The following is a 9,755-nucleotide window of genomic DNA, read 5'->3' on the forward strand; positions in this document are numbered from 1 at the left end:
TGTCACCCACACTACTACTATTTGGAACCCGCGCTACTAATAACAAAGTAGTAGTAGCGCATCTATTATACCACACGCTACTAGTATCATAAATACTAGTAGCGCACATTTCCCCCCACACTACTACTAAAAATTAGGAATTAAAAAATAAAATAAAAATTAGATGCAATATTCATGGATGAAGATCAGAGACACGTCCAGTGCAAAATAAATTAACGTCACATGACCATTTTAACACTTGCACGTTCATGGATGCAACATTGAATATCTCAACTAGAAGAGATCACGAGAATTCATTCAACAGTAAACGCACACAACCAAAGGTGGCTACCTTTCCTAGTGTTCCACCAGCAGCCTAAACATACCACTTCTCTAGATGTATCTACAAGGCTAGGAGTTCAGATGCCGGTGGATCCGAATCCTCCCTCCCCCAAACGGTGGTATCGAGGTCCTCCACCTCGGTGACCTCCGGCATCACGATCGCCTGGATGATCATCTGTGCGACGCAGTTGCCGGGCTTCACGGCGAATTCCACCTCCGAGTGGTTGAAGAACACGCGCCCACTGGGCAGCGGTACTCCACGTCGATCACCCCTGCGGCCACGTCGGGAAAGTGAAAAATTGTTAGTGCTCGTCAGCGTCCAAATCCAATATGGTATTTTCTTACTTTTTAGAAGATGCACACACATCAATAGTAACAGCCCGAGGCTGGTCCTTACTTGTTGCACGAGACGTGAGGAAGGGCGGGTCCCCTCCTTGTTGCACGAACGAATCAAAGGAAGACACTGCCGCGAGCCGTGAAGAACGTCGGGTCCCCTCCTTCTGTAAATAGCTCAGGTGCCTGAAGTTGTAAGGAATCTTAATACAATGAACTCATAGTAATGCATAATAACAAGAAAAAAAGAAAAAAAACCATGAATCCTAAAGAAAAAGATCATTCTATGAGTCAGGTTGACAGTTTTGAGACACGTGAAAGGATAATGTTGGTAACCGTATCCATTAACAAGAACAATAGGCCGAGATTTCTCAAATGACATTTGTTTCACCAACAATGATTAATGACGAGGCATGTAAGATTTACCTGAGCAACATCAGCATACCCTCTTGTCCTTGCAAGAACTTGAAGGCCAAGGTGCTTAGCTTTGTCCCTACTGGCTAGTACAAGTGCAGCAGCACCGTCGTTGTACATTAAAAGATGAGAATGGCACTACAATTACACTTCCAAGTAAACATTACTTTACATAACTTATATTAACCATGGAGAAAGCCTAAAATTCGAGCTACAAATTAATATAGGTTCAGTACACTCTTAAGATGATACATTTTCTACTAAAGATATACATCATAGTTTGGCTGATGCTGCATACCAAAGGTAATCTAATTGTTCAAAAATAAAGCTACAATGCTACACTAAGAAGTATCATAATTCTGAATGAAATTGCGAGTTTAGAGGTATTAAACAGACACACTTCAATCACAAAGATCAATATCTACTAGCTTAAATTCAAATGCTTTAGTCAAGATTGTGATAGCATACTGGTACTAAGAGACAATATTTCATACAGAAGAAGAGTTTTGGGGTCCTCAAATAATGCACACACTGGAATAAGTTCCCAATCAAACGCACCTCTGTCTCGAGCTGCTATTCCATGCTCATTGCTCTTGATGGCATAAGAATCCTTGATGAAAGAACAACCAGGATTTGTTTATTCATTAGTGCTGATCTCCACGGGTAGCTAGCAGTGTATGCTGATACACAATGTACACATCGAACCCCCCAAAACCAAAAACATTTCTGAGCGAACAACAAACCAACAGACTACTCGACCCTGAAAACAAACAATTTTTTGTGACTTCCATTCTCCATTACTACAAAAGGCAGAGAAACAAACATTTTTTTGTGTTTTTCATTTTCTTTTGCTACAAAAGGCAGTAAAATGAACTAGCATTTTTTTGTGTTTTTTCTTGCGCTTCGAAAGACAATACATAGAGCAAACAAACGGAATCCTCTCGAGATCTTTACTTTCTCCGTGATGATTTGTGAACACCGCTGCCACCCTACATATATGAAGTAATTCTCAGAAAATGTATACGTGGAGTATCAATGGTTATTGTTTAAAATGATGAGAAAGATATATTTCTTATGCATGCAGATTGGTAATTAAATTTATTTTTAATAGTTGATTGGAAATTCTTGTTATCCAATCTAGTCTAGAAAGTGAAAAAAGACAAGGAGCATATGCACCTTGATTCCCATAGGTGAAGATACACTGCTAGCTTAGCTCAATCAGAATACTATGGTTTCTACAAAACTGTAGTTTTGACAACTGTGAGGTGTTTGGCTAAACCAACAAAAGTAGTTTCATATTCACTTGTATTCCTAATACATTGTTTTTTTCTAACTTCTAGGAAAAGAGGTCCAGACCTCTTTTTTCTCAAACTGACAGCTTGGTTTGTAACTCACAATTATCAACATGGCAAACTAGGCCTCTGCATAGCATGCTCCACACTAGTTAAACATGATGCTGAATTTTTCGAATACTACGGTATTTTAGAAACTACACTGCCAATCTAGGCCTTACTGCATATAAGTTTCATAATGTAATTTCATCCAAAGCATTGATATTCAGAGATCAGGGGACGACGGGATGAGGTACCTCTCTGAGCTGAGCAGGGGTGACGAATAATGTAATTTTGTCCAAAGAATTAATATAGCATGCTACCAGTACCTGCAAAATTTCACGCAATCAGCAAAAACACTTACCTAACACCTGTACAGAACCATGCATGTACATCTGTTCTCATTTTCACATGGTTTGCCCTGCCTTCAGAAACTACCATGGGAGGCCATGTGAAGCTCATAAACAGGCAGGGACAGAACTAGACGGTTCTAAATGATCCACGACTCAGCCAACATGGACTCTTGTGTAACAAAAAATGGCAGTTTCTGCCATGCAGGGCACATGCATACTACATGTATGTTAAGTTCGCAGGCTAAACATTTTCCCTTATGCTCAAGATAATTAACCGGAGACATACTCCAATGTCTTCAGCAACTCAAGAAAAATTGCATATCCTCAATTGAAGAAGAATATATTAAACTGAGGGATAGCGAGATGATTGGAGATCTGAAGTTCTTAAATAGCTCAGGATTCTCACCGCTACTAGGGAGTAGCTCCGAATTAATCTCACTACTTTCTTCATCATCAGAAACGCCTTCCACTCCGACAGCGCCTACAGGAGGGACCTGTACGCGCGCCTCGTCCTCAGCCACAACCTCCTCTCCCTCGTCATCCTTGCCGCCATGCTGCTCCTCTTCTCGGTGATGCTGACGGCTCGCACTGACGACCCCGCGGCCATTCGGTGGAAGAGTGACGTGCTGCTCCTCCTTGCTGTTTGCCTCTCCGCCGCCGCCTTCCCCCTCGACGCCTCAAGGCAAGGGTGCAGGCCTTGAGGCACGGATTTGGGGGGATGGGAGGGAGGGGCGGAGCTTGGGGGTGTATTACGCGCGGCCAGAGCTCGTTGGAACCGGCCGGCGTGGGTGCTGGCGGCAGCGAGGATGTCATGGAGGAGATGAGTCAACTGAGGGGTGGGGTGAGGTTGGATAGAGAGAGTTTGGTGGGGTGGGAGTGGTGCGGCAAGGGAGGGATACGCTCAGTAGTAGCATGGGTATCTTACCTGCACTATAGCTATTCACTTAGTAGTAGCGCGGGTTTATACCCCTCACTACTACTATGGCATGTCTCAGGAGGCATGGTAGAGACCGCTTAGTAGTAGCGAGGGGTAAAAACCCGAACTATTCACTTAGTAGTAGCGCGGGTTTATACCCCTCACTACTACTATGGCATGTCTCAGGGAGGCCTGGTAGAGACCGCTTAGTAGTAGCGAGGGGTAAAAACCCGAACTACTACTATCAACCTAGTAGTAGCGAGGGGTAAAAACCCGCGCTACTAGTAAGTAGAAGTAGCGAGGGGTATAAAACCGCGCTACTAGTAAGCGTCTGTCTATAAGCTTTTCCCTAGTAGTGTGGTCTTCTGGCGCCATGATATCGCCTAGGTTTACTGCCGCGCATGCACTAACCAGGCATGTGTCCAGCTGATCATGATCATCTCGATCCTCCTCATCCACTAGTTCGCACATCAGCATCATGTCCACATCGTCGCCTTCCTTGGCCATGAGCGCCCGTTGCTTCGGTGCTTCCTCGCAGTTAGCCTTGAAGTGACCGAGGAAGCCACATTTATGACACCTCATTTTTTGATGTCAAACTTCCTCCTCGGTGGTGCAGGCGCATCCTCGTCGTCCGAGTCGGCGAAGTTCTTTCTCGCCGAGCATTGCTTCCCCTTCCCCTTCTTCTTGTCGCTGCTCGTGGATCCGCCTTGCTTTTCTTTCGATAGGGCGATCCATTGCACCTTTGTCAGCATCAGGTCCTCACTCGCCTCCATGTCACTGAAACTTAAACGAATTCTCTCGTCATGGGCCTTGAACCTTCCGACGAGATCCTCAACCGTGAGAGTTTTCAGGTCGAGACATTGTTCGATCGACGTGACGATCTGGATGTAGCGTGCTGGCGCGGCGCGCAAAAATCATCGGAAGATCGCAACTTCTTGTAGGGTTGAACCATAGTTGTGTATGCCGTTGACGAGGGTCTTGAGACGGGCGGCAAACTGATCAACCGTCTCACTTTCATCAATATTCAGGCACTCGTAGCTTCTCATCAGGGACTGAAGGTGTGCTTCCTTGACACGGTCATGACCCTGGTGCAGGATCTTGATGGTCTCCTATGCCTCCTTCGCCGAGTTCTTTTCGATGAGGTGTTGTAGCACATCCTTTGGCATGGCGGAGTAGGTCGCCGTTAATGCCTGACGATCCTTCTGGTACTTCGCCGCACCCTTCGCGTACTCGGCGCCGCCGGGGTCGACGGCTTCCCAGTATTAGCTCCCTTCATCGCGACCTCCATGTTCATCGCCCATAGTGCGTAGTCCTCTTGATCCAGACGGGGGAACTGTGATCCCCCACCATCGGCATTTGTGCTCCTGTTGCCGCCGTCATGATCTCCTTGCATGTGTTCGACATGATCCTTCGAGTGCTTTCCGAAGATCACGACCGACAAACCAAGATCTGAATACCAATTGTTGGCATAGGCCCGACGTCGACGCCGATGTAGCCAAGTATTTTCCGGCGATACACGTGTTCGACACAGCTCGAGTACTTTCCGAGCTTGCCAACTAAGCGGTTGGAGACATAGACGTAGACGAGGTGCACATAACACCAAAGCAGCCTAGCAGACTGCTGGATTGATTTTCTCTTGGACGCTAGCACACGCACGCACGAAACAACTAGCCGCCGGCTTGCCTGATACGAGGGCTAGTTTAGCATGCACACACACGAACACGAACCAACACAGAGATACCGAGATGATGTCTAATAGGTCCGTGTCGCACCTATGTTTCGTATTACTTTGATCTGGGTTACAAAATCATACAGGGGTACAAGTATATATAGGAGCTAAGCTAGCCTAAACTAGTCCTATACCTATACGGTTTGGTGATTGCACCTGTTCGAGCTGGACAAGGCTACTAATCATGGTTTATCCCCATATTATATGCATTAATATGCTATTTTATATTATTTTTGGGACTAACCTATTAACCTAGAGCCAAGTGCCAGTTCCAGTTCTAGTTTTTCCCTATTTTTGAGTTTCATAGAGAAGGAATACCAAACGGAGTCCAAATAGAATGAAACCTTCGCGATGATTTTTCTTGGACCAAAAGAAAACCAGGAGACTTGGAGATGAAGTCAGAGGAGCACGAGGCAACCACAAGGAAGGAGGGCGCACCCCCACCCTTGTGGGCCCCTCGTGCACTTCCTGACCTAATTCTTTCACCTATATATTCCCAAATATCCCCAAACCACCAGAGGCATCCACAAAAACACTTTTCCACCGCCACAACCTTCTGTACCCGTGAGATCCCATCTAGGGACCTTTTCCGCACCCTGCCGGAGGGGCATTCAATCATGGAGGGCTTCTACATCAACTCTATTGCCCTTCCGATGAAGTGTGAGTAGTTTACCATAGACCTACGGGTCCATAGCTAGTAGCTAGATGGCTTCTCTCTCTCTCTCTCTCTATCTTTGATTCTCAATACCATGTTCTCCTCGATGTTCTTGAAGATCTATTCGATGTAATACTTTTTTGCGGTGTGTTTGCCGAGATCCGATGAATTGTGGATTTATGATCAGCTTATTTATGAATATTATTTGAATCTTCTCTGAATTCTTTTATGCATGATTTTATATCTTTGTAATTTTCTTCAAACTATCGGTTTGGTTTGGCCACCTAGATTGGTTTTTCTTGCAATGGGAGAAGTTCTTAGCTTTGGGTTCAATCTTGCAGTGTCCTTTTCCAGTGACAGTAGGGGTCGAAACACACGTATTGTATTGTTGCCATCGAGGATAAAAAGACGGGGTTTTCATCATATTGCTTGAGTTAATTCCTCTACATCATGTCATCTTACTTAATGCGTTACTCCGTTCTTTATGAACTTAATACTCTAGATGCATGCTGGATAGCGGTCGATGTGTGGAGTAATAGTAGTAGATGCAGAATCGTTTCGGTATACTTGACACGGACGTGATGCCTATATTCATGATCATTGACTTAGATATCGTCATAACTTTGTGCTTTTCTATCAATTGCTCAGCAGTAATTTGTTCACCCACCTATTATTTGCTATCATGAGAGAAGCCACTAGTGAAACCTATGGCCCTGGGTCTATTTTCCATCACATAAGTTTTGATCTACAATATTAGTTTCTGGTTTACTATTTTTGCAATCTTTTACTTTCCGATCAATAAACCAAAAATACGAAAAATATTTACTTTATCGTTTATCTATCTTTATAAAATCTCACTTTTGCAAGTAACCGTGAAGGGATTGACAACCCCTTTATCGCATTGGGTGCGAGTTGTTTGATTTTTTGTGCAGGTATTTGGTGATTTGTGCGTTATCTCCTACTGGATTGATACCTTGGTTCTCAACCCGAGGGAAATACTTATCTCTACTTTGCTGCATCACCCTTTCCTCTTCAAGGGAAAACCAATGCAAGCTCAAGAAGTAGCACCGTTTGTGATCCTCATGTATCGGTTTTACTCCTCCATCGATCTACTTCTCCCCAGCACCTTGACTCGTCGGCGGTGGTTTTTGAATGGAAGAGGAGAGTAGCGGCGCTGGTTTTGGATTAGAACGGGAGAGGAGCGACGCAGGTTTTGGATTGGAACAGGAGAGGAGGGGTGGTGGTTTTTAAATGGAAGAGGAGAGGAGCAGTGCTGGATTTGGATTGGAATAGGAGAGGAGCGGCGGTGGTTTAAGAGGAGAGGAGCGGCGCTAGTCTTCGAAGTATTTTTTTGTTTTGCATATTTTTTGTCAAAGTTTAACCATGTACTGTATTTAACAAGCAAAATGTGAATGCATGTCACCAAAAATTGTATTGTTTGGTTCGTATTTGAATGTACTTTCAAATTATATTATTTTTGCAACGTATAACATATATTTTATTTGTGAAAATCATGGTCAATTATGACCCAAAATAAAAGGGAGACTGGTTAATGTGGGGTCGCTTTCTTAATTGAAGGGTAAATTGATTTTGATTTTGATCCAGTCATAGCGCGTTGGCCCTCTCGTCCAATCCTAAATCATTGCCGCACGCTCCTCCCCCTCTTCTCCATTGAAAAACCACATCCTCTCATCTCCATCATCTCCATTCCAAAACCACCGTCTCGCCTCGCCCTCTTCTCCATTGCAAAACCACCCCTCTCCTCTCCATCTTCTCCATTGCAAAACCACTGTCTCGCCTCTCCCTCTTCTCCATTGCAAGACCACCGTCTCGCCTCTCCCTCTTCTCCATTGCAAAACCACCCACTCTCCTCTCCATCTTCTCCATTGCAAAACCATTGTGTCACCTCTCCCTCTTCTCCATTGCAAGACCACCGTCTGTCCTCCCATCTTCCAAAGCTAGCACTGGACCTCTCAAAAGGACATCTATGGAGAGGATGCAGCAACGAAACAGGCAGATCACCGGTGACGACCAGACAAAGTTAGCCAGGTTGAAGGAGATCCTTACTTGGTTTGACAACGAGTGGGAGATTCCATGGAGGGTGAGGGCCATGTGGAAATGTATGCGAAAGAGCGAGACGGCGGCGATGAGGGCGAAGATGTACTCCTCGGCGGCAGTCACGCTGCAGTCCTTCGAGTTCATCGAGTATCTCCTCTGGGTGATGGAGCAGACAGATTCGCCTGAGGCAAAAGTCGGGCGGAGGTGCTGGGCGTACAGGTCGAAGGTCGAGCATCGAGAGGATAACAAATAGATCGAGTACGGTGTGCCGTTTGTGAGGGTACAGAGCGAGTCGGAGCCACAGGAGTATTCGTTCTCCCACCACAAGAGGAGGCCGGATGGCGCGATGTCGCTACCCCTCCGTTCTCCACGGTTCCCTCGTTGCTCGCCTCATTTCAACGGCGGCGGCAGGGTTTAAGGTAAGCTTCGCACTAACCTAATCTTCCATCTTCTCACACTTACAATCAGTATGACGACTAATGAAAATCATGCTTACAATCAGTGTCGAAGTACTACGCCAATCACCCTAAAATAGCATTAGACAAAAAACAAAGTTGTGACACTGTGTACAAATAAAGAAAAATAGATTGGTGCTTCTTACAAAAAAGAGTACTCCCTAGAAAAGTGCCAATATAAGCTACTAGTATTTGATTAGAGGATTTGCTATCGAGAAAGATCCGTCTCACATAGAGCACCACCCATCCCACTGGTTGTCGTGGATGCCAATGCTTAGATGGAGCATGTTGGTGTCGCTAATTTTTACTTGGCACCTCGCACTCTGCATATATGCCGGTTCCATTCATACATTTCTACAGTTCCACCAAAATGCAGCTGAATAACCCTGTTTGCACAGATAATGAAAAAACGTGATTACATTATAGTGGCACTAGCTGATGAAACATACACTAATAAATAGAAGAAAATATTGTGATAGTATCATAGTATGCCATGCTGCGAGGGCGAGATGGGCCCTGCGATGCTTCATATGATAGGCCTCATACTGGAAATCGACCCAATTCTCCTCGATACACCTTTTGCCAGTGATGAACATCAGTGTACAGCGGTAATACAAGGAGGGGCCTTGAGACATTCCAATCTCTATTTTTGTGTAGACCAATTAAAATTAAGCACCCCGGTTTGTAGAAACACTTAAACATTAACAATGGGACTAGTTGATGAAACATATACTAACAAAGAGAAGCACTTTCTTTATCTACATTAGAAATGAAATGATAGAGAGGACACTCGCTTGCCACCTGCTCGACCCTCTTCTCAACTAAGATCAAGGAGGGTGACTAACAAGTGATGAAACATACATCAAATAAAAATAAGCATGTTCCTTATCTGAATGGCGATCCTACAAGGACAGTAGCAATTTATAAAGTAGCACCATTGCTAGATATTAGTGTGAGCATTAGGATTAACTATGACAAACGTTCAATACGACATTACTTTAATGGTGCCATTACTTCATTTTACCAGCAACATTACATTAACAGCTACTAAAGAGTTGGTATTTGGGCATGGGAGAGTAGGCGGACCAGGACAGTTGCATTTCTAATGAAAAGAAGCAACTTATCTTAATGGGAAACTTAGCAGGACATGAAAAACAGTGCCATTGATTCATATTACTGGAGGCATTACA

General features: G+C 44.5%; 1 pseudogene; it reads right to left on the minus strand.

Annotated features, from left to right (window-relative positions):
• Window positions 1–246: 246 nt before the first annotated feature.
• LOC123153323 (uncharacterized) lies at window positions 247–2,840 on the minus strand (annotated as a pseudogene).
• Between the last annotated feature and the right edge of the window lie 6,915 nt (window positions 2,841–9,755).

Source organism: Triticum aestivum, chromosome 7A (genome assembly GCF_018294505.1).
Source record: "Triticum aestivum cultivar Chinese Spring chromosome 7A, IWGSC CS RefSeq v2.1, whole genome shotgun sequence".
NCBI classification, from domain to species: Eukaryota; Viridiplantae; Streptophyta; class Magnoliopsida; order Poales; family Poaceae; genus Triticum; species Triticum aestivum.